Source organism: Peromyscus eremicus, unplaced genomic scaffold, assembly GCF_949786415.1.
Source record: "Peromyscus eremicus unplaced genomic scaffold, PerEre_H2_v1 PerEre#2#unplaced_110, whole genome shotgun sequence".
Classification (NCBI taxonomy): domain Eukaryota; kingdom Metazoa; phylum Chordata; class Mammalia; order Rodentia; family Cricetidae; genus Peromyscus; species Peromyscus eremicus.
Window position 1 is genome coordinate 431996 of NW_026734349.1, and position 23876 is coordinate 455871.

At 41.3% G+C, this 23876-nt stretch overlaps 2 pseudogenes; one reads left to right on the plus strand and one right to left on the minus strand.

The window, feature by feature from the left end:
• Positions 1-2029: 2029 nt before the first annotated feature.
• LOC131901555 (periphilin-1-like) lies at positions 2030-16762 on the plus strand (annotated as a pseudogene).
• On the minus strand, positions 13591-14402 carry LOC131901550 (14-3-3 protein epsilon-like; annotated as a pseudogene).
• Positions 16763-23876: the final 7114 nt, after the last annotated feature.

Consider the following 23876-nt stretch of genomic DNA (forward strand, 5'->3'; position numbering starts at 1 on the left):
CTCTCTGGCTTGCCTTTTGTTTCTTTTACAACTGGATTTTCTCTTGAGTTGTGCTACAGTTTGAATTTAGGCACTGGGACCTGTTAGAAAAGGTTCCAGCTCCAGAGCCACATCCCCAGATCCCTGTATGGGATCTGGAACCCTCAACTCCCCAATCATCATCCTATCCAACCTGATTGTTCGTACACAGTATGGCAGTGTGGTGGCTCAAGGTGAATTCCAGTAGAAGCATCCAGAACAGGGTTTGGACTCAGGGGTGCTCACAAAGAGGCCAGGCAGGACTTAGGTACCATAGTGGCCAGGTTTCACAGCCCGTGCTTCCCCTGACAAGCCTCCTCTGTGTCATTCAGGACACACATAGTCCTGCCTTCTCTTGCCTAGCTTCATTTGCATTCAACCCAGGAAGAACTCCCACCATCAAAGGTCCAAAAGCCCCTTGTCCTGCATTCTCATGTCCAGACATCATCTCAGCAGGAAGAATACTTAGAGAAGGCTCTGAAATTAACAGAGGGCAATATCTGGAGTCCTACAACTGCTAAGCATGCAGGAGCACTTTTGTGTGTGTGTGTGTGTGTGTGTGTGTGTGTGTGTGTGTGTGTGTGTACCTGGGATTATTGTGGCCTAGTCCTGAGAGAAGTCATAGCAGTCCCTGAGAGGCACAGTATGTAAGAGTTATGGTGGTCAGCTCTGGCATGTAGGGAAATGACAGGTTTGCATGTAGGGGAGCCTTTTAGGGCTCCATCCTTCAGCTCCAGTTCAGGTGAGCACAAGGTATGGAGTGGTTCATCATGTGTGGCTTGGGGCTCAGGGGCATGCCGGGGCATGGTGGATGAGTGCACTGTGTAGGAACCATCGGAAAGGTGGCAGGACTGTCGTTTGGAGTGGCCTGCCAGGCAGGTCTAGGAACTCAGGGCCTCCACTCCACCACCTGAACATGGCCTAGCTACCGTGGATACCAGGGATGGGACTGTACATAGGAGCGAGGGATATAGGGAGACAGATATAGAGGTGGAGGTGGAGGTGGATGAGGTTAGATAAATGAGAGAGGATGGCTACAACTAGAGAGGGTGGGAGAGCAAATGAGAATCTGCTTGTGGGGTGTTGGGTGTTTTCGTGATTGTTGGTGTTATTTTCATGCAGGCTGGTGGGCAGACCCACTCTGTCTGTGGACAATTGTTTCTGTTCCGTGGGTCTGGGCCCCTGGAGGAAATTTTGTGTGAGGACACCTGGAATGTTGTGGGAAATCCATAAGTACAGACAGGATGGGTGTGTGCTGCAGGCATCCTGGTGTTAAGAGTGAGAATTGCTTCTTGTCCCTCAGCTTTTATGTTGCCTGTCCTCAGTTCACTTTAATCTCTTGAGAGAGCTGAGTCCTGTGTCTTCCTAGGCCCTGCCACAGGTAGGTGGTTGTCCACAGAGGATACAGAGAGTTCCTTGCCTGACAGGTTTTGGGGAAGTTACAGAACAGGAAAAGAAGTTTCCTGAGTGGTGCCTGGTAGTTGGTGTAGGGTAGGGTCAGGAGGTGGGATCATAGGGGTGGGAGGTGGAGGGCTGTGCAGAGGAGAGAGATTGTGACAGAGCTGGAGGTAGGTCAGAATGGTTGCCTGGTGCTGCCTAGGAGATTGTTAAGGTGGGGACCGGTCCCAAGTTTTGGTAGGCAAGAGGGCAGGTGGGTGCAATGTTTCTTCTTTTGATGTGTCCTTGTCTCCACCTCAGTGACCTGAACGGCCTGCCTGTTGAGACGGATGTCCCTGGCCCCAGTGTTCCCTGCTTTGGATGATGTGGGGCAGCATCCACTTGAATGCACTTCACCAAGGATGCCAAGGTTTTGGAAGGAAGCCCTTCTCCACTCCCATCTCAATATTAGACCATCGGAGCATGGGACAGGAAGCTCTGGCCCCCCACCCTGGAGTCCTAATCAGTGTACACAGCTGCCTGTCCTTTTCCCTTGTGTCCATCCGGGAGCAGTCTTCTGCCAGGTGGGAATCCGGTGCTGGGACTAGGGTCCCATTGAGTTGAGGGATAGTCTCCCTTGGTGTCACAACTTCCCGTGTGCTCTTGGTTCTGAGACACCACCATCCCACTGCTCTAGCAGGTCCGGGGTCAACCTGGGAGGCCCTTCTTTGCTCGCCGCCTTGACCTGGAAGCTTGGGTCAGCAGACCTAAGGCCATCCTGGCAGCTGTACTGCTCACCCTGGTAGGTGGAGTCTTGTAGACTGCTGCTGGATTTCTGCAACGTGCTATTTGTGTGTGTATGTGTGTGTGTGTGTGTGTGTGTGTGTGTGTGTGTGTGTGTGTGTGTGTGTCTGTCTGTCTGTCTGTCTGTCTGTGTCTGTGTCTGTGTCTGTATGTGTGTGTGTATCTGTGTGTGTGCGTGCACACGTGTGAAGGACCTCATGTAGAGGTTCAAGGACAACTTTCAAGAGTCAGTTCTGTCCTTCCACCCTGGGACTTGGCGCTTACACTATGGTTGTTGGGCTAGCACAGCAAACTCCTTTACTTGCTAAGCTTTCTGTTGCCTTCTGTATCTTCATTTTTGTCAGTGTTATGGTTTGTGTGGGTCAGGGGTTTTCAAGAGGGGACATACAGGTCAGGGATCATTTTTGAATTTAGTAATATTTTAAAAGTCCATCCCAAAGGTAAATAACTTAGCATCCTTGGTGTAGTACACGAATGGAACTAAAGACTCCAATTTTCAGTCAAGGATCAAGTCTCCTTTAGATTAATTTTTATGCAGTGTTATTCTAAGTAAAGTTTCCCCTGGGAACAAGTTGGAATTCTCTACTGCAGACCTACCAAGCAGTTTACATTTGAACATCATTCTTCAGGGATTCATGTACGTACTCAGTATTAAAGTACTGATATCTAATTGTTATAGAATGATAGTTGCTGAGGTCATTTAATGGAGAGGAGGGGTACCATAATTGTGACTTTCATTGTGGCTGATCATTTCTTAAAGGAGAAAAACTGCTAAACCTGATTTGTAAACCCAAATACCATTATTTAGAATAATAGTTACTGGTGATAGAAGGCACCATAAGTTAGTATAAATTCTTTTCATTTTTGTTTATACAGAAAATATTTATACAAAGATCAAGATCGTTAACCATAAAAAGTTCACATTTTAACTGTAAGTTGATCATTAGATCATTTCCTAGGATCCATGTAAGGGTGATGGGAAGTTTGGGGAAGAGTTTCTGTGTAAAAACCACAAGGCGGCGCTTAGGGCTGGTGGTGGGACTTGAGGGCCTATGAGGTTAGGGGGCTCTGAGAACTGCAGAGAGCAGGAAGAGAATGAATGTGAGGTCCAAGGGAGCTGATGGTTGGGATGCTTGGCCCATTGCAACTGGGCAACTTTCTCCATAAACTGGCCAAGAACGATGGTCCTCCTAAACCTTACCTAAGCTGGTTTATAAGGAAAAGACTTCATACTGAGAGGTAAAGAGGAGCCAGGGAGTCTAGGGATGACTTTGTCCTGACACTAAAAGGTACAGGTGGGAGAATAATAGACTTCTGCCTCCATCCACAGAACAGTAATAAACAATGCCTGCCAATGCTGGGAGTTAGGCTGTTAGAACAGAGAGTTCTGTAATGCTTCCTAAGGGGACTAACTGTTCTGAAGCAAGAATGAGAAGACTCAAATGCAAGGACCTATTAAAATGTAGATCTTGCTGGCAAGCAATCAAGAGAAGATTAGCCACAATAGTGCTGGTAGCAAGTGAAAACAATGGATAGTTCCTCTTTACAAACAAGAGCATCAAGCAGCTGAGAAAACCCCTCTTGATGTTAGGAGAAAACCTCAAAGACCATCCCTGCCTTAGAAAGCATCTGATTGAATTTCACTGTGGGGCTCCTGGTTTCAGAGTCAGCACTCAGACCATGACAGAAAAGACTAGGTAGAATGGTATGGTGGGAGAAGATGTGACAGACGTGTTAAGGTCTTAACGTATCAGAAAGCAGAAAGAGGACCAGAATCTGCACAGGCTCTGTCCTTCAAAACCCACCCCTAGTGATCCATATCCACCAGCTAGGAGACCCGTCTTCCAAATACTCCACAGCAGTACTATATGGGAACCAAGTACTTAAACATATGAGCCTGTCAGAAGCAACTTAAATCCAAGTCACAGCATTCACATTTATTTATATCAGTGTGGATGCATACATGTTTATTCTATACTTTGTGTTATCATTCAATATGTCTATATTCATTTTATTGTGTATATTGCTGCAATTTGATAGAGACTTTTTTCTTCCTTTGGCATACCTCCATCCTTGTAGGTGTGTGTGTTGGGGGGTCAATACTTTGGAGAAAGGTATGTTAATGTTTGGCATGGTAAGGGGTTGTCACACCATTTCTAAAGTGGCATTCTTATTTTGCATTTCTATTAGAAATGTTTGTGTGTCCCTGTTGCTCTGTGTCTTAACAAGCAACTGATACAATTTTTTAAAAAAGATGACCATTTCTTTTCATTTTTGTGTCCTAGTACTGGAATTCAAGACCAGACACTTGTATATGCAAGATATACTGTCTGATTTTTGGTTTTGTTTGTCAAGTTGGGAAGAAGGAACATTTGTTTAAGAACTGCCTTTATTAGCTAGCCTTTGGGCATGTGTGTGGGACATCTTCTTGACTGCTGATTGATAGAGGAAAGGTCTAGCCCACTGTGAGAGGTCCCTTGCCTAGGTAGGTGGCCATAGGTTATATAAGAAAGGTAGCATAGTAAGGCAGAGCAGAAGCCAGCAAGCAACATCCATTCATGATTTCTGCTTCAGATTCGGCCTCCAGATTTCTGTGCTCAAGTTCCTGCCTTGACTTCCTTCCACAGTGGACTGTCACCTGTAAGCCAAATAAACCCTTTCCCAGAATTGTTTTGGTCTGTGCTTTGTCACAGCAGTAGAGAAAGAAGCTACCACACCAGGGAACCATTTTGCCACTGTTCTCCAGGCTCTGCATTGGCATTTCGTTTTCTTGTTATACATTTTATTATTTAAGACAATATTTAAATTTATACTTTGATCATGATTTTCCCATCCCACAAGTCCTTCCAAATCCTCTACCCTTCCCTACTCATCCAACTTTAAATTCTTTCTCAAAACAAACAAACAAACAAATAAATAAACAAAAACCAATTCTTAGAAAGTATGTAGTTATACTTGGTTTCAATTTTATGGCTTTATTTTGAGAAGACATTAATTTAAGTTTGCCACTTTTTCTAACATTTATGCTGTATTTTATCATCATTATTTTCACAAGTATCTTATTTTTAAACTTTTGTTTCAGTAGAGCTAAAGCTTACCAGAAATTTGTTCTTATTTATAAATCCCTTTAATTTGTTAAATGAATCCTCTTCACATACTTTAAGAAGGAATTGCTTTTTAATGAGAGACAGAAAGTGAGTGGATCAGGATGGGAGGGAGGTTGGGAGAAAAATGGGAGAAGTAGGGGAGGGGAAATCTTAATCAGGATATAATATATGAGAAAAATATTTTCAATAAAATAAAGGAACGAAAAAAGAAAAAAAGACAATACCCACAGATAGGCTGAAACACTAAAGAGGCGATGTTCCTAAAATGAATCCTAATCACTTTAACGTCTGTCTCCAGTACTGTATGGATTCTTAAAAATGGATTGTAGTTGTAAGTTGGCCTTTCCCAGTGGATCCTTCAACATTTAACTACTTCAGAAAAGGTACTTGTCTGAAACTGAAGGTCCCTTAGGAAGCTTGAGTTCAAAGTGATTGCTACTGTGATGGCGCTGACATGTGGAACTGCAGATAGGGAAACTTCCCTCGCTCCTCCCTTCTTGCTCTTGCCCCCTCACCTGGCCTTTCTGTCCTCATGATGTATCCCAGAATGTTACAGAGCAGCAAGGCAACCCTACAGCAGCACCGGATTGGGAGGTCAAGTCTCCTATCCTCCAAGTCTATGTGTCAAATAATCTTCTGCTCAAGTAGTTTTCTGTGTGTCTGTTTGTTCTTTTGGGGATGCTTTCCCCTTTGTTTGTTGGTCCTATTCTGATGTGTTAGTTGTTTTTTTATATTTCATTTTATTATTATCCCCTAGATGTCTGTTTGTTTTCTAATGAGAGACAAAAAGGGGGTGGATCGGATGAGAAGGAGGTGGAAAGAAACTGGGAGGATTATGTAGACGAATTTCTAAGTGGTCTTATTAAATAAAGAACATGGAGCCAAATATAAGGGTGAAAGCCTTAGAGATCAGGGAAATAGTGAGAGCCACCAACCACCTTACCTCACCAGGTCTGTAGCTTCCAAAATGCCATGACTTCCTGTCTACCCAGGCTTTTATTGCCCTGCTCTTCTGCCCTCTCATTGACTATTAGCCCAGCTAGCTCACTTGCTTGTTACTGCCTATCTGTACAGACCTCCAGGATCTCTATGGTTGGTACTGGGATTAAAGGTGTGTGTCACCATGCTTGGCTCTGTTCCCTAGCGTGACCTTGAACAAATAGAGACCCTGCCTGCCAAGTGATCAGATTAAGGGAGTGTGCTACCTCTGCCTGACTTTTGTGTCTACTTAAAACTTCATGCTATTTCCTGTGATCTCCAGGCAAACTTTATTAACATGCAAATAAAATATCACCACATTTCAGCACAAATAAAATATCACTACAGGATTAGAGGGAAGAGAAACCTTAATCAGGATATATTATGTGAGAAAAAGATCCATTGTCAATAAATGGGAAATATATACATATATTTATGGGGAAAAAGAAGGATATTCTTTGGATTCATCTATATCTAAAAATATTTGGCTTTCTATGTAAGCAACACTTGCAACATATTGTCTTTTAAAGATTGCCTTGTTCATTGATGGTTAGTGCTTCTAGATGAAGATTTGAAGTCAATATGATCTCCTTCTACATGTATGATTTTGGTCGGTTTCAATATATATCTTTTTGTGCCTTGTAAATCAATAAATTTATTGTTCAATATCATTTTTCATAGCATGCCATGTGTTTTTTGATCAAGTGTTTTAAAACATCAAATAAATCATATATCCTTTGATCCAATTTGATATTCGGTTCAAATAATCAAACATGTTGAATCTAAGGAAACTGTCTAACACAGATTTGAATAATTTTTGTTCCATTTTGTCCTTGTTGCTTTTTCTGGAAAATCAATATGTATTGGATTTCCAATTTCTATCTTACAAAATTAAGTTCCTATGTCTTTTATATTTTTCTTTAATTTTTATATTGCTTTTCTCCAATCAATCTTCCCCTTTCTCCTTCTCTCCTTCTATAATCCAATCTACCTCTCATGATCTTAGTTATGTCTTTTCTCCTTTATGCTATCTTCATTAATATCTGTTTCTGTTTTTCTCCTTTTCATTTTTTCCTGAGCTCTCTGAAATCATTTCAAAATTTTCTATTGTTTTAACATTTCTTGAGCAATTTAATTTTGTTCTGAGAGTGTGTGTGTGTGTGTGTGTGTGTGAGTATGTGCGCGTGCGTGCACAATTTATGGAAATGGATTTTCCCCATTAACTTTTAAAAATTATTAGCACTGTGTTCACTCATTATTTGACTTTATTGCAGTGCAATTTGTTTCTTTGAGTAGGTCCTATCCATCATGCTATTTATTTCCCCCTTTCTTGCCTTTGCTTCCACTTGTAGCATATGTGCATATGCATTGGTTCCTTTTAAATTCTTTAGAGTAGCTCTTCCTAGACCAGTTATCTGTGTGAATATACAGGGAACAGAGGCCAGGATAGAGCTCTAAGCTAGCAGAATTCTCTGGACTCAGAGTGAAGACCTATAGAGTACCAGCCTTTTGTGTCAGGGTGTGTGCTTAACTGCCTTCTAGTACATAGCATCTTTCTCCTCTTTCTTGTCTATTTCTTGTCTCTCTATATTGAAGAGACTGGAAGGTTGGAAGAGCTGCTGCAAACCACAAAAATACATGAAGTAGGATTTCAGCTGATTATGACAAGCTAATACCTGGAAGAAGCCAAGGGCCTTCCAGAGGTCAAGCTGAGGCTCAAGAGTCTTGGTGATATTGGCTTTTGATTATTTGCTGTTTCCTACTATGAATATCTCATGTGCTATTGTAGCTTTTCTATCATTCTTTTAGCACAATTTCCCCTCTACTAAAGGGATATTTAGATAATCTTCTGGGCAGTAACAGCCAGGATTCCTAATTTCAGGCCTTTCTGTACTTATTGTCATAAGCAGCATCTGGCCAGGACCATCCCCAGATGAATGAAAGTCTTATCAGACATACCTCTGTACTCTTTAAGAACAGAATTAAGCATCTAGACTATCTGTTTGAGAAGGCGTCACAGATGTGCTAATTAAGTTTAACCTTCTCCTTTCCAAAATCTTACCTCTAGTTTTAGATCCACCCTTAACAATTAACTCAGAACTAAAGGGTTCCAACTTACATGTACATCTAGCTGTGATGAAAGTTGCCTAGTCAAGTTGCCTATCGACCGAGCATACTTGCCAGAAACTGTGGGAGCAGAGATATTTGGAGAGATAAGAGTCAAAGGGATAAAAGGGCAGTTTTATTTTCAGAGAAGGACTAGGTTTAAAAGAGAAAAGAGAGCCGGGCGGTGGTGGTGCATGCCTTTAATTCCAGCACTCGGGAGGCAGAGCCAGGCGGATCTCTGTGAGTTCGAGGCCAGCCTGGGCTACCAAGTGAGTTCCAGGAAAAAACGCAAAGCTACCCAGAGAAACCCTGTCTCGAAACCCCCCCCCAAAAAAAAAAAGAGAAAAGAGAATGGAAGAACTAGATGGGTAAGAACTGGAGAGGGATGGATTGAGATGGGAAAGAACTAGATTGAAGGGCTAGAAGAGAGTAATAGAGGAACAAGATGGAAGATGAGGAAGAGCCAGATGGGGAAGAACAAGATGAGGAGGAACAAGATGAGAAAGGAGGAGATGGGAGAGGAGCTGAAATGGGGAAGAACTAGATGGATAAGGACCTAGATGGGGCGGAACTAAGATGAGAGAATTAAGAGAGAGCTTAGAGGACAGCAGGTAAACGTAGAGAGAAATCAGGCAAGAAAGGAGCTAGGCACGAGCGCAGAACTGAAGCTGTGTAGACAGAATTTTATTCCAGAGGAATAAGGTAGACAGACAAAAGAGCTCGATGTACTTAGATTCTTTGCCCCAAAATAATTCTCGCCATTTGTAGCTTCTCTTATGGGCCCCTGGGAAGATGATTATTAAGGCTGGTCCTTAGTAATATTCAAGAAAAAGCATTTCCAATGTAGTTGACATTTTGTTAATAAGACAGGAGACATACAAAGTAAACAGAAAGCAGAAGTATTTAATTTTTCTTAGTATTGACTTAAATGTTTAGCTTTTAGAGAGGCAACATTCAAATTCTCACCTAACTATTCTACTTCAGTGAATCAGCCATTTGAAACAACTCTCTCCCTCTCTCCCTCACTCTCTTCAGGAATACTGTCATCTGCTTTAAGCTTTCCTTCTCTTTAGAAATTCTCTCTTCACTATTTCATAATCTCAGCTACTCTCTGATATTTATTAAACTTAGAAAGTCTTCACTGGATGTGTTGCATACTCTAGACTTGTTATGGACAAGGTGTAGATGGCAATGTATTTGTCCTTTTGTCTATGCTTGTTCTCTGGAGCCAGAGATATCTATATATCTTCTTTTGTTGCAGGATATTTGATCACACTGTGACACTCTTAGACTATGTTAATAGTGTTAATGTTGAATGAGGGGGTGGAACCAGTGGCTAACTGACTGGAATTAGCCATAGAAAAGCCAGGAGTACAGATAGGGAAGTTGGACAGGAAGGAGGAGGGAGGGACTTGGAGTTAAAGAGCTCTCTTTGACCTGGGACATGTGGATAGAAGGTGTGCTGGGTGGGTCTCTGATAAGAAAGGGAAGGTCAGCTGTTCACTCCTCCTGTGCTTCTTTGATCCCTAAGGTTTTACCCAATATCTGATCCTCGAATTTTCATTGGTAATGGACCCATTTAGCAAAACACAACATTCTCTTATCATTTCAAGTGTTTTTGTGCTTAGGGTAATACATTTTTTATAATCATGTATTCATTCAACAAAATATCATAAGTACTCACTATGTGTTCTACTATCTTTAAAATGTTGAGGTTATTTAAATCATCTTAATTTTCCAGAAAGTATATACTTTTCCCTATTTGCCTGGTCTTTACTCGTATGTTTAAACATTTTGTTTTCATTAAGCTATATTTAACTACAGTTTATGTTTCATATCTAATAATTCTAATGTATAATGATCCACTAGCCTAAATTTTCTATTGTCTTTTTCAGTCTTGTTTCCTAAATTAGGTAAGAATTTTTGTATATATAACATTATCATTTCTCAGAAAAAATTCAATGGAATGTTTGAGAGCTGAGAGAAAGGACATTCCTATAAATGATTTTAGTTTTCTTCTGTGAATCTGGAATCTATATGAATTAAATTCTTGGTTTGAGGTTTTGTGGCACAATTAAGTTAGTGTGAATTAGACTTACTCATATGTACCTCTTTGTGGTTATGAATTCTGAGGCTTTATTTTTGTACTCACTAACAAGGTTGATACTAGCAAATTTACCTGTAGTTCTCCAGGCTTCTCTCTTGGGGTTGGATTGTCCATGAGGGTTTAATTCTTAGTTTGCCTTATGCTGGAGAAAATTTTCCTGTCCTAGTCTTATGGGGGATCTTCTGTTGGGCTTTGAAGCCCTTGAATTTCCCCATGATTCTGAGAGTTAACTCAATCTCACCCAATTCTCTTGGAAGCAAGTCAGTTGAAGTTCTCAGAGATTTTACCATCATTCATTGCTTAGCCTAAATATTCTTTTGTTTTGTCAGTAAGCAGGTATCTGTGGAGACTTAAGGTTATTTTTTAGTATTTTTATGTTTTGCATTTGAAGGTTTATCCAGGTCATCTAATTCTCTATCAAGACCATTGTTCTTTTTTAATCCATCAGGACACTGTTGGTTTTAGACTGCATCACCATAAGATTCACCTTGTTTGAAGTCTCACTCTGAAATATCCACCCTTAATATTTTCATCAAGAAAGATCTCATTAAAGGGAGATTGATTTAACTCATCCTGTTCTCTGACAAGAGTAATTCAATAGACACAAGTACATTAATAAGTTTTGATTTATTGGCTAAATATCAAATTACCTGACATTGTTGTTCAGCAAACAGGAGTATCATAAACTCATATTAGCAAAGTTTTTTATAGACTCAAAAGAAGACAAATATCAGATTTCAGAAGCTTTCTGGTTGTAGCGACGCCCGCGTTACTACCCATTCACCATGTCCGAGTGAGAGGCTGAGGATTAAAAAGAGAGACAAGACAGAGGGTCATTCCTCTCAGTAGAATGCCCCCTATTGAAGGAGGGAGGAAGCCTTAAATACAGACTTACAGTACAGTGGAAGAACCTGGGAGGGCAAAAGTAGGCTACAGGTGTTTTACATTCTAGCATTCCACCAGTATGCAGGAATGAAACCGGCAGGGAATTAGCATAGGGAGGACATCTGATCAAGGTCAGCAAGCAAGGTAACAGCTCCCCAAAAACGGGGGCCAGGGCCCAACATCTGGTTACTGTGTTCCAAATTAATTTCTGTCTTTTCTAGGTAAAACAAAACAAAACAAAACAAAAGCCCCCTGTAAAAAACCCAAACCCAAAACAAAACAAAAAATAAGGTCAATGTTGGAAAAATCAGTCTGAATTCTAATCAATGAAAGTATCTGAACTCAACTCTGAACTCTGGATTCCTATTCCATTGTTTATACTACTTTGCATCTGAGGCAGTCTGTGGGAATTGCTTCATCTGCCATGTGGGTCCCAGGGATTGAACTCAGGTCATGAGGCTTGGCAGCAGGTGGGGGATTTGTAGCTTAAGTTTTTCTGCCTGGCCCACAGTCGGGGCAAATCTCTCTCACCTGCCAGTCCCACAGCCACTCAGACCCGACCAAGTAAACACAGAGACTTATATTGGTTACAAACTGTATGGCCGTGGCAGGCTTCTTGCTAACTGTTCTTAAGCTTAAATTAATCCATTTCTATAAGTCTATACCTTTCCACATGGCTCGTGGCTTACCGGCATCTTCACATGCTATTTGTCATCGTGGTGGCTGGCAGTGTCTCTCTGACTCAGCCTTCCACTTCCCAGCTTTATTCTCCTCCTTGTCCCGCCTACACTTCCTGCCTAGCCAATGGCCAATCAGTGTTTTGTTTTTTGACTAATTAGCAAAACACTTGACAAACAGACCATCCCACAGCAGGGATTGTGTGCCCAGCTCCCACTTCCATGCTGGGATTTGGTCTGCCTTGGGCTTGCACAGGTTTGTTTTCTTTTTCATGGTGTTGCAGTTTGTGTGAGTTCATATGTGCATCTGCCCTACTGTGTCCAGATGTTCCTTGTATTCCTCCACCACTTCAGATTATTATACTCTTTCTTTGTCCTCTTCCTCAATGATCTCTGAACTTTGTGAGGGTAGGATGAGGTACATAGGTTCCCTTTAGGGCTGAGCATTCTTCTGTCTCTTATTCTCTGCACCTTGGCCAGTTGTGGGCCACGATGTTAACCACCATTTACTGTAAATCAAAGCTCCTTAGATGAGGGATAAGAGATACATTGATCTATGGCTGTAATGATGAGTCACTTTAATACTATGTCCATTTAGCAGCATGATAGTGGTAAGTTCTCCCCTAGGGCCTATGACTGCTAGCTGTATGTTCTTGGTCTGATAACTGTGCTAGTATGGGTTTCATCTTGTGGAGAGGAACTCAAATCCAATCAAAAATGGTTGGTTACACCAATACTGTTTGAGCTCCTATTACACCAATGGACATGTGTCAGGCTGATCATTGTTGTGGCTCATAGGTTTCATAGATAGGTGTGAATGATGATTACTGCTCTCCTTTGGTAGCTTGCATAGCACCTTCCTGCACATAGCCAGCAGGGATGAAACATTTAGGTCATTACCAACTTGATTCTGCCATGTTCTATGACTCAAATATGGGTATATTCAGCAATAGGGTTAGTGAAAATAAAAGACCACATTGTTATGACATTACAATTTTTTCCTATTATATAAATTAATTTTAATTCATTTTACATTTTCAATATTTTAAATAAATATTTTATAAGCTTGTATTTTAAGGTACTTTAATTTTTTCACTAGTGAAATTTATTAGAATATTATGATTTTTTGCTATTATATAAATTAATTTTAAAAATTCATTTTACATTTGCCTCTATCGTGCGATTAATCTTTCTTAGATGCATCACCTAGAAGTCTAATGGCTTTCAAACGTCATTTCCATTTCTAATGATGATGTTGCTGCCTGTGGCTGGAGCAATACAGTAATGCTGAAACAGCCTCTATGCAGTCCTGTTAGTGTTGTACAGAACCTAAAAGCTGGGACCAGTAAAATCCACAGAAATTTACTCTTGCCTTTAAGAACTTCTGAAAACTGTTTTTTGTTTTAAAAAAGGGGGAGGGGAGAAAAAAAGAAAAACAACAGGGCAGGAACCTAAATTCTGAGACCAAATATGAAAGTCAAATTTGCTGGTTCTCAGTGACCATGGGGAACTTCCCAGGGAAGCAGAGGGGAGGGAGGGTGGTCAGAGATGTGTTCTCTTGTTGGCTTTATTGTGTCTCACTGATTTTCACCTTCCACATACTGCAGCACTTCTTTATTCTGCTCTTCACCATCACCCTGCATGTCTGAGGTCCAGAGCGTCAGGTTATCAGGTAGCAGCTGCATGAAAAGCGTAGAGTCCTTATAGCTTTCTTCACTCAGTGTGTCCAGTTCTGCAACGGCGTCATCAAAAGCTGCTTTTGCCAACCTACAGGCATGGTCGGGGGAATTAAGAATTTTATAGTGGAACATGGAAAAGTTGAGAGCAAGACCTAAACAAATGGGGTGCTTTGGAGGGGGTTCTGTCATGGTGATGGCACTAGCAGCTTAGTAACCCACGAGGGTGTTTTCTGCAGCCTCCTTCCTGTCGTTTCCTGTGGCAAACTCGGCCAGATACCTGTGGTAGGCCCCTTTCATTTATAATAGAAAACCTTGGACTCACCAGTTTTAGCTGCTGGAATGAGGTGTTTGTCCAGTACATCCAGGATGTCACAACAGATTAACTTAATCTCAGTTTTAACCATTTGCTGGTACTTCCGAATCATCTTTAGTTAGTCCTCTCCTCCCTTGTTTTCTTTCTTCTCTTCAATGCTGCTGATTATTCTCCAGGTTGCTCTTCTGGCTCCAATCACATTTTATATGCAACAGATATAAGGTTTCATTCTTCAACTGTCAGCTCCATGTCCATCCCTGCTGCTTTCTTCATTGATTCCATCATTTCATCATTTCGCCAGGCGTGCTCTGCCAGCTTTGCCTGGTACACCAGATCCTCCAAATCATCCATAGTGGCAGCGGCTCCAGCAGGGTATGCACAAAGGATGGAAGCAGATAACTTCAACTCTCAGCTTCTCGCTCCTAGACCGAGCAGTAAAAATGGGGGTGCTTCGTATATTTATGTCTTACTTAATTTTTAAAATTTTAGAAGTGAAAATACAATCACATCCTTTCCTTTTCTGTTTAATTTCACTCCATATCCTCTCCTCCTGGGTGCCTCTCAAATTTATGATCTCTATTCCTTAATTTTCACACACACACACACACACAAACACGCAAATATATAAATACAATCTTCTGAGTCTATTTAATGTTGCTTGTATATACATGATTTCAGAACTGACCACTTGATATTGGGAACCAGTTAAAAGGATCATCCCTGGGGAAAACTAATTCTTTAGCAGCTGTGGTTCTTTTTTTTTTCTTTGTTTACAGGGTTTTTTTTGTTTATTTTTATTTATTTATTTATTTATTTTTGTTTTTTTGAGACAGGGTTTCTCTGTGTAGCTTTGCGCCTTTCCTGGAACTTACTTTGCAGACCAGGCTGGCCTCGAACTCACAGAGATCCGCCTGCCTCTGCCTCCCGAGTGCTGGGATTAAAGGCTTGTGCCACCACAGCCCGGCAGCCTGTGGTTCTTTGTTTAGGGGTGGAACCTTGTGAGATTTCCCGCTTTCAACTTAGCATATTGATTGGTATTGTCCCTGTTCAGTTTTTCTTTAGGCAATCATATTGTTGAAATATTGTGAAGCTTCCCTTTCATTTCTGGTTCCTACAATCTTTCCTCCTCCTCTTAATGATGCTCCCTGCACCTTAGGCACAGGAGTTGTGGAATATATATTGGGGCTAGACGCCCCACAAACACTTGTTCTCTGAATTTGAGTGGTTGTGGTTTACTGTAGTGGTCTCTCTCTCTGTTGCAAAGAGAAGCATTTTTGGTGAAGAGTGAGAGCGACACTTATTTGTAGTAAGTGGAATTCACTTAGGAATTGTACTGATTTAGTCAAGTGGTAGTACGGCATTCTCCTCTAGGACGCATGACCTCACTAGCCCCAGCTAATTTCCTAGCTTTCAATCACCTGGCATGATTTCCCTGCTGTTGAGTGGTCCTAAGTCTAATTAGAGAGCTGTTGGTGGGGTTTCAGCAGCAGCGGTGGAACGTGCGTGTTGGAGAGTTCCAAGGACAAATTTTTAGACAATAACAGATTCTTGAACTAAGCCATGAGTATCCTTAGAAATTGAAAGTGAACAGGAAGGGAAGTGCACATTTCTGTTGGCAGAAGTCCAGTGGCTTCCATGAGATGAGATGTGGTCTGAAGGATGGTGTGACTACAAGCGACTTCCAGGAAATCAAGCACAGGGATGGTATCACTACAAGCGACTACCAGGAAAACAAGCGCCTCCTTGGAACCATCCCAGTGATGGCAACCGTTGTGCCAAAGAGACCGCCTCTGGGAGACAAGAGATCATCTCTGCTAGCCAGACTCGATGAAGGAGGCTACAGTAGATACTACTGTCACGTGGATTACCGAAAATGGGATGAGGGCTGCTGTTTTTCTCAGAATCCAAGAAGTGGTCCACCCTACAGAAGAGGACCTTATGGCTCCCCATGGTCAAGAGATGAGTATGCCACAAGCCGACAGCCTGAATACAGGGCCATGATAAACGACTTTAGAAGAAGACTTTTCTATTCTTCCCATTACTCAAGACAACGATCTCCCCATAAACGGGGCGCTCCTTTTTTGATAGAATCACATGTGGGTGGGAAGGACTCCCTACCCAGCAGATTTGGCTCCAGTCTCAGCAGTAGAAGCAGGATGCGCTCCTTCCATCAGTCTTGACATCAATGTAAAGAGAAAGCCATCCAGTTTTTGAAAACATCAAGAGATACTGTGCCTTCAGGTTCTTCATCCAACGTGTTAAAAAGCCCCAGCCGGCTGACTGAGAAGGAACAGGTTGATGCTGCAAGCAAGTGGGCTAATGAAAATCCCAAGAAGTCAGAAGAAAACAACTTGGCTGAAATGTCCGAGTTTGAGACGGGATCCAAGGCACCGTTATATATCAACCAGACAGAAGAACCCGAGTCCAACACAACAGCTGGCACAGAATTGTGTGAAGACAGCCAGCTTAGCAGTCGCTCAAAAGCGATTGCATCAAAAGTCACGGAGATTGAGAAGGTTTACCGACAAGTCTGTGAAACTTTCAGGATGGTGGTGGAAAGGCTGGTTGAAAAGGATCGTTCGTTAGAAAAATCTATACAGTTTGCAATGAAGCAGAGTTTGCATGAAATAGGTGAGCAACATGTTGAAGAACTCAATCATTTCATTATGGAGTATGATATTTCTACTCCAGATTTTGGAGACCCTTTTTAGAAGAATTAGGGCTCAGTTCAAACAAATTTTTAAAGTTTCTAGATTTTTCCCTTTGGGCTTTTGAAATCCTTACTATTTTGTGATAAAGAGAAATACTTTATGATAACTGACAACATTACTAAGATCAAATAAACATCTACAATAGTTTTTAAAGTCTCTTAACTAGAATGTTTTCCCTATGTGTAGAATCGTCTAATCCATCTTCATACATCCCCTCCCTTCCAAAAATAATGTTCAATTAATTTTTTAATGTTTGAAAAGGCAGTTCTGGAGAGCAGCTCTCTGTACTTAACTCATGATCAATAGTCTTCCATGGTGTTCTGGTCTCCGGGGTATAATTTGTAGTTAGAGATCATTCCAGGTTGCATCATAGGCATTGTTAGCATTTTGAGTTGAGTTTGACTTGCTGCCTGCTTTTTTTCTGCTTTGTAACTTTCAGTGATGTCAAAATATGCTATCTTAAGGAAGTAGAACTTAGCTGTCTTGCAATATTTGCTTTGAGAATAATTCTTCTTCTTTTTTTTTTTTTTTTGGTTTTTCGAGACAGGGTTTCCCTGTGTAGCTTTGCGCCTTTCCTGGAACTCACTTGGTAGCCCAGGCTAGCCTCCAACTCACAGAGATCCGCCTGCCTCTGCCTCCCGAGTGCTGGGATTAAAGGCGTGCGCCACCACTGCCCGGCTAATTCTTCTTTTGTATAGGAAAGAAGCACTTAAAAAATCTCTAAAGGACACATTAAAACAAAACCTTCTTCTCAATGTCTTTGAACATAGTGTGTCTCTTCTATGAAGTGAGGCTCCTAACTGCTCTCTCTGAACAACATTATAGATAAGAGTGATAGGAGGGGGTAACCTGAGATAAAAATGCATTTTAATTTGAAGTTTCTAAGAAATCCTTCTGGTAGTGATAAAAAATTAGACTATACAACAACCTGGAGTTTTGTTTTAGGCTTGTTGTTTATCAAAGAGGGACCTGACAAGGAGCTCATGATTGGGATAAAATGATAGATTTCTTTGTTAATTTCCGTGGTCTTAGTTCTGTAGACTTAGAGAATCTCCCTCTTCACAAGTGTTATCAAAGAAACAAGGCAGAGTAAGGCATCACACCACAGGGAATGGGCTCTAAAAAGGCAGTTCATAAGCTAGAAAACAAGGAAGACCCTAAGGGGGGCACATGAATCACCTTGGGAAGGAGAAACAGAGGATATCTACATGAGTAAACTGGGGGTGAGGGGGGAAGTGGGGGAAGGGGATGCAAAGTGAGAACATGTTCAAGCTGGGGCAGTTGGATTGGGAGAGTAATGAAAGAGATATCTCAATAGAGGGTGTCATTATGGCGTGAGGGAGAAACCTGGTGCTAGGGGAATTCCCAGGAATCCACAAGAATGACCCCAGGTTAGACTACTAGCAATTGTGGAGAAGGTAGCTGAACTGGCCTACCCTGATAATCAGATCGGTGAATATCCTGTCATAGAGCCTTAATCCAGTAACTGAAGGAAGCAGGTACAGAGATCCACAACCAAGCACCAGGCTGAGCTCCAGGAGCCAGTTGAAGAGAGGGAAAAAGAATGAGGAAGACGGGGTCAGGATCATGATGGGGAAATTTACAGAGGCAACTGGACCAAGTTCGTGGAAACTCACGAACTTTAGACCAACAGCTGTGGAGCCCTCATGGGACTATACTATCCTCTGCATGCGGGAGAAACTTGGTCTCTTTGAGGGGCCCCTGGCAGTGGGATCTATCCCTGGTGTATGATCTGGCTTTCTGGATCCCATTACCTATGGTGGGACACGTTGCTCACCCTTGACGCATGGTGGAGGAGCTTGGTCCTGACTCAACTGAATGTACCAGGCTTTCCTGTTCCCACATGGAGGGACTAACCCTTTTGGAGGAGAGGATGGGGCATTGCAGGGGAAGGAGGAAGGAGATGCAGTAGGGATGAGAGGGGGATCTGAGGTTGGTATGTAAAATGAATTAAAAAATTAAAAAATAAGCCATTTCGTGTACCCAGGATAAGATCTGTTCCCATTGCTAGGGGATAAGATGAGGAGAACTTGGGGGAAGCGGGAGAAGGGGAGGGAGGAAGAACTGGGGTTGGTAAGTAAAATGAATACTAAAACGTATGTAAAAAAATTAAAATAAAAAAAGAAACATGGCAGAAGACAGCAAGGCCAGCAGAGCTCCCCTCACCTTGTAAGTGAGTCAGTGAACAAGCGAAGAGAAAATTAGGACACTCCACTCACTTCTTGATCCTTCCCTGCATAGCACTGAACCACAATATACAATTTGTGACAATAGGTACATTAAAATCACGGTTTTAATTACTTCCCAATTTTTTTATCTCCTTTTTTTGAGTCAAAGTTTTATAGTCTACTCTTAGCTAGACTGAAAACCATTGTGTAGACCAGGCTGGCCTCAGACTCACAGACATCCCCCTGCCTCTGCCTCCTGCATGCTGGGATTAAACACATGTGCTACCATCCTCAGTATTCTGTTCGTTATGGCCAAGATGTAACAGTTGATGGTGCATACTTGTAGGCAGACTTTTTTTTTTCCTTTGGGCCTCCAGCTCACAATTTAAAAAATGGCATGGAGACATACTATTAATTATGAAAAGCTCAGCCTATAGCTTATGCTTGTCCCACTAGCTCCTATAACTTAAATTAACCCATTTATGTCAATCTATGTTTTGCCTCATGGCTTTTTACCTCTCTTCCTTCTTGCACCTCCTGTTTCCTCTCCATGTGCCCTGGTGTCTGTCACACACCTAGATGCATCTCTCTTCCTCACTTTTTGCCCCGAAGTCCTGTCTAACCTCTTTTTGCCTAGCTATTGGCCATTCAGCTCTTTATTAAAGACATCAGAAGGCGCCTTGGCAAAGACACATCTTCACAGTGTACAAAACAATTATTCCACAATATATACTTAGCAATATTTTGCCAAGCTCTTCATTGTGGTACTTTGTTGTCACAGCTGGTTAGGTATATTTGTTGTTTCCTTCCCTTGGCTGCTTGCACAGCACCCAGTACTATGAAAACTAGTCCTCAGGGTGCAGACATTCGGGTCAGATCCAGGTGGATCCTTCCAGTCCTGTGTCTGAAGCACATGGTATTTTCAGCAAGAGAGACTTACCTCCAACTTCTGTGAGATGGTCAAGGGCAATGTCAATACCACATATTGTTTTGGGACTCTCAAACTCCCCTTACCAACAACTCAAAAGGGAGTGTTTCATCCCTGGTACTGGGGATTTTGCTAGACAGTCTATGGCTTTTTGTAGAAACATTGACATCTGAGGTGGGGGAATTTTCATTTGAAGTACAGATGTATTCACACACACACACACACACACACACACACTCATCAACACATACATGTGATTTTAGATAAATAATCATTGTCTTATTTAGGGTTTCTGTTGCTGTGATGAAGCACCACGACCCATAAAACAAGTTGAGGAGGAAAGAGTTTATTTGGCTTACACTTCCATATCGCTGTGCATCATCGAAGGAAGTCAGGACAGGAATCTGGAGGCAAGAGCTGATGCAAAGGCAATGAAGGAATAATGCTTACTTGCTTGCTCCCCATGGCTTACTCAGCCTGCTTTCATATAGAACCCAGAACCATCAGACCAGAGATTGTACCCCCCACAGTTTGCTGGGCTATACCCACCAATCACTAACTAAGAAAATGCCCTACAGGCTTGCCTACAGCCCAATCTTTTGGAGGCATTTTCTCAGTTGAGTCTCCCTCCACTCAGATGATGCTAGTTTGTGTAAAGTTGACACAAAACTAGCCAGCACAATCGCTGTGGCTTTTTTCAAGTATCCTTACTGTTATTTCGACCTCTTCCCCTCCATCCCCATTTGTATTGACCACCTTCTCTCCACTCCAATGAAAACCTCCCCTGTTTTCACTATTTCCCCTCACATCATTTGTGTATTGTTATTCTTCACTCTAGGGCTCCTTCCCATGCCCTCCCCTGTGTGCTACCACTTGACTTTCATAGTATCTGCATTTACTCCAGGTTTCATATTCACATCTGAAGATTTGGAGGTAGGAATCACAGAAGAATGAGAACATGCGCCATTTGACTTTCTGTGTCTGGGTTAATTCACTTAATACAATATTTTCTAGTTCCATCCCTTTGCCTCTAGATTTCATTTTCTTTACAGATGAACAGTATTCCACAGTGTATATGTATTGCATTCTCATTACCTCTTCATTAGTTGAAAGCTATTTAGGTTATTTCCTTTTCCTAGTCTATGTGAATAGAGTGGTAATGAACAAGACTGAACAAGTATCTGGGGTAGGATGTCAAGAACTTTGGACACATGCCAAAGAACTGCATAGTTTGCTTATAAAGTACGTGTTTGCCTGCATGTGTGTTCACACTACATGTATGTCATGCCCACAGAGATCAGAAGAGGTGTCAGTTCTTCTGGAACTGGAGTTAAAGAATGTTGTGAGCCTCTAAGTAGGTTATGGGAATTGAAGCTTGGTCCTCTGCAAGAGTAAAAATGCTATTAACCACTGAGACATGAGCCATTTGTTATTGAGAACCGCTGGAAGCAAAAGTCCGTGAGAGCATACAGCATTGACAAGTAGAGTTGAGAAGGTCAACCTATCAGAACTAAGGGTTCTGTTACAGGAAACCGTCACTCAATGCATTATGAAATTCCTGCCTTTTGAATGAATTGGCTGTCACTTGTTATAAACTTCTTGGGCAATAACAGCTGTGATTCTCCCCATTTACCGTGCATCTCCATGTTATGTGTACATGTAATCTCATGATTCCATCTCAATCTTGGACACAAATTTCCCTATATATTTGGGGTAATTGGATAACTGTCCCCAGCTGTGTTTATTTTCATTAATATATATCTGGCCAGGGCCATTTTCTGGACAAAAGTATTTCAGCAAAGGTTCCTTTTTCCAAAGACAAATGCAGAGAAATAAACATTAGCTCCTCTCACTCACAGATAGAGAAAAACCACTAACAATTAAATCCTAAACACCTTACCTTCACCCCGGGTTACTTACACAAGACCCTAATTTAAGAGATTTACTGCTCACATTCCTGGGATGATGTTTTAGCCATTTGTTAGTTACTGAGTTAAGGCAGTTACTTCCCACTCACCCAAGGAGATTGCCTGCAAGGCAAGAGAGGAGATAGGTGCCAATCTTTTTTTTGTGCAAAATAAGTTTGAATTCCTCCTCAACCAGGTGCTATTCCTAGATTTTCTCCTCAGCAATTACTCTGAGTGAAAGTGCTTTTACTAACCAAATACTACATGCTCTGACATAGGTTGCTTAGCCACCTAGCATATGTCCCCCTTCCTATCAGAAAGCAGCTGCAGCTGGGACGAGCTGGAAAAGTGGCACCAAAGACAGTTTAATTTCTTGTGACTTGTTGACCACTAACAATCTACCTAGCCATTTCTAGATTATAGTTTGAGCACACAAATTCCCTAATTGATCTTAGCCTTTAGTTGACACTACCAGAGAACTCCCCTTTAGCCACTCCCATTTTGGGTTGTAATTGGAAGCTGACAATTATTGCTTTATGTGTGGATCCTTATCTCCTCTCTCTGTGACCCTGAAAACCTCAAGCCTTGCATTGCTTTGCCAAAGAATTACTGTGTGGGTATATATACTGGTTCTCTGAGAGCACTGGGGAGAATTGATTGATTATTGCTCAAGCTAGAACTTCAATTACTATATTGAATAAATATGTGGAGAGTGGACATCCTTGTCTTGTTCTTGCTTTTAGTGAAATCACTTTGAGTTTTTTGATATTAGCTGTTGGCAGCCTTTATTATGCTTAGGTATGTCCCTTGTATTCCTGATCGCTCCAAGAACTTTATCATGAAGTGGTGTTGGATTTTGTCAAAGGTCTTTTCAGCATCTAATGAGATGATTATGTGATATTTTTTCTTTCAGTTTGTTTATATGGTGTATTACATTGACAGACATCAGTATGTTGGACCATGCTTGCATTCCTGGGATGAAGCCTACTTAATCATGGTGGATAATTTTTTTATGTGTTCTTAGATTCGGTTTGCCAATATTTTATTGAATATTTTTTGCATCAATGTTCATGAGGGAGATTGGTCTGTAATTCTCTTTCTTTGTTACATCTATGTATGGCTTGGGAATCAGAGTAACTGTAGCCTCCTAAAAGGAGTTTGGTAATGATCCTTCTGTTTCTATTGTATGGAATTCTTTGCAGAGTATTGGTATTAACTCTTCTTTGAAAATTTGGCAGAATTCTGCATTGAAACCATCTTGTCCTGGGCTTTTTTTGGTTGGGAGACTTTTAATGACTTTCTATTTCCTTAGGGGTTATTGGTCTATTTAAATAGTTTATCTGGTCTTGATTTAACTTTGGTATGTGGTACCTATCTAGAAAATTGTCCATTTCTTTTAGATTTTCCATTTTTGTGGAGTACAGGTGTTGGAAGTATGACCTGATGATTCTCTGGATTTCCTCGTCTGTTTTTATGTTTCCCTTTTCATTTCTCATTTTGATAATTTGGATGCTTTCTCTCTACCTTTTGGTTAGTTTGGATAAGGGCTTGTGTATCTTGTTGATTTTCTCAAAGAACCAACTCTTTGTTTCATTTGTTCTCTTTGTTTCTATTTTATTGATTTCAGCTCTCAATTTGATTATTTCCTGGCATCTATTCCTCCTGGGTGACTTTGCTTCTTTTTCTTCTAGAGCTTATAGGTGTGCTGTTAAGTCCCTAGTGTGAGATTTCTCCAATTTTTTTATATGGACATTTAGTGCTATGTGTCTAGCCAACATCAAGTCCAATACAGAGAAACTCAAAGTAACCCCAATAAAACCAGGAACACACAAGGTCGTCCACTCTATATCTATTCAATATCGTACTTGAAGTTCTTGTTATAGCAATAAAACAGCTAAAGGAGATGAAGGGGATAAAAATAGGAAATGCAGAAGTCAAAGTATTATTTCTAGATGATATGATAGTATACTCAAGCAACCCAAAGATTCTACCAGGGAACTCCCACAGCTGATAATCACCTTCAGCAATGTGTATAATACAAAATTAATGAAAAATAATTAGTAGCCCTCCTATTTACAGCTGACAAAGTG